This window comes from Arvicanthis niloticus, chromosome 8 (genome assembly GCF_011762505.2).
Source record: "Arvicanthis niloticus isolate mArvNil1 chromosome 8, mArvNil1.pat.X, whole genome shotgun sequence".
NCBI classification, from domain to species: domain Eukaryota; kingdom Metazoa; phylum Chordata; class Mammalia; order Rodentia; family Muridae; genus Arvicanthis; species Arvicanthis niloticus.
Window position 1 is genome coordinate 11598706 of NC_047665.1, and position 2168 is coordinate 11600873.

A 2168-nucleotide genomic window follows, 5' to 3' on the forward strand; every position below is an offset into this window, starting at 1 on the left:
TTTTTTTCCTCTCCTGCTTTTAAACAGAGTGATTTTTTGCCTTCGATGTCAGTAATCCGTGGGTGTATTTTCAGAAGCTGTGTTGGAAGAAAATAGTCCATTTTAAATCCAAGGTTCACTTATAACTGATCTTTGCCTGAGATTTCTGCAAACTCACAGACACAAGTAGCACCCTACTCCCAGCCCCAGGCAGGAGCTCTGGGTGAGGTGGGGAGAGCCAGCCTGTTCTAAGCTCCCTCTGGACTAGCCTGTGATTTTTGCTAAACTCAGAAACACTAATCTCATGTCCGATTAATTATTCTATTGTATTCATCATTGGCATTTTCCTCACCACTTTAGATTCTCCAGAGATTGAACTCACTGTTTTCAGAAAGGCCCAAGCCCATGGGAGTGCTATTCCCATCTCTAGACTTAGAATGGATTTTTTTTTTTCAAGACCCAGAGGTTGATTTATTATCTGTCTGCTTCCGAGGCACATATAACTCATCTGGAGGACTATAAAGCAAAATTCCATTCAATGCTTCTGAATAAAACATTTGTCCCTGAACCTTCAGACAGTAATTTATGTATGACAGGATGTGGGTGGGGGCAGGAAGCTGCTAAAATACTCCAGGGGCAGGCACAAGGCCAAGGGCACTTGACATTTCTTGCCTCTACACCTCACAAGGGGCCCGGTAAGGAGAAGGGATGGCAGGGTGCTGCTGACCTTCCCTTCACAGTTCCAAGGCAGTTAAGGCACAATCCTTCTAGACTTCCTTGGAAGTTACATCCTGTAAACTCTGCAGCTGCCCCATGTATCCTCGGAGAAGGAAATGGAGTGGTCCCCATATGATTAACCACAGTCGGGGCACAGAATATCAACCTGGAGACAGATGGTTAGTGGCAGGGGCTTGTTAGCTAGCAAGTCACAGGCTTCCATGACACCTTAGATCATGGGTTCTCAACCTTCCTAAAGCTGAGACCATTTAATACAGTTCCTCATGTTGTGGTGACCACCAACCATAAAATTATGTTCCTCACTACTTCATATAATTTTGCTACTGTTCTGAGCCATAATGTAATATCTGTGTTTTCTGGTGGTCCTAGGTGACCCCTGTGAAAGGTCTTTTGACACCGAGTGGTCACAACCCACAGGTTGAGAACGACTGCTTTAGACCATGCGTGTGCCTTTTTATACTCTTAAACTGCCACTCAGCCCTGCTTGCTTTCTGCAACAAAACTCCCTTTTAAGCTTTACTTTATACTAAAATTCCTTTCTAAAAGTAATTTTTCTGTCACATGTCACAGTTGGCGACATAGAGAAGAGAGGCTGTGTGAACGCTCAGCGTTCTGACTTGTGAGTATCTGACTGAGTAGTAGCCTAATATTCTCTGTGAAAAGCAAGCCTGAGACAACCACTAGTTCAGCACTGCACAGGCCTGGGGAGGCAGACTGGGGAGGCTCCAAGGGTAGGGAGCAAGCCAGAGACTGGAACCCTGCCTGGGATTCTGGCCCTGGGAGGGAATGAGCCTGAGGCTGATGACCCTCCTATGGGGCTACTTGGGCAGGCCTGGGCAAGGAACCCAAGATAATCCCTGCATGGTGCCATAATGCACAAGTAGGGTATAGTACTCTTGAAACCACCTCTTAGTTAGGGTTTTACTACTATGAACAGACACCATGACCAAGGCAACTCTTATAAAGGACAACATTTAATTGAGGCTGGCTTACAGGTTCAGAGGTTCAGACCATTATCATCAAGGCAGGAACATGACAGCATCCAGGCAGGCATGGTGCAGGAGGAGATGAGAGTTCTACATCTTTATCTGAAGGCTGATAGCAGAATACTGACTCCCAGGGAGCTTTGATGGTGGTCTTAAAGCCCACACCCACAGTGACACACCTACTCCAACAAGGCCACACCTAATGGTGCTACTCCCTGGGCCAAGCATATATGAACCATCACACCACCTCAGGTTCTCAGAGACCCTGGGCACTACTAAGAGAAGCAAGTAAGTGATGGAGAAATAGAAGAGAAAGAGTAACAGAAGGATGTAGACACAATGAAGAGTGGCAGAACTGGAGACTCGAGGGTAGTAAGTAACAGCCTGATGTGGGTAGCCAGTGATGCCAACAGGGAACAAGATGAGGGCCTGGCCTGTGCTGCCACTGGGGTTCACATCTGAGTC

General features: G+C 46.6%; 1 pseudogene; it reads left to right on the plus strand.

The window, feature by feature from the left end:
- The first annotated feature begins 1277 nt into the window (after positions 1-1277).
- LOC117714456 (small nucleolar RNA SNORA17) lies at positions 1278-1368 on the plus strand (annotated as a pseudogene).
- Positions 1369-2168: the final 800 nt, after the last annotated feature.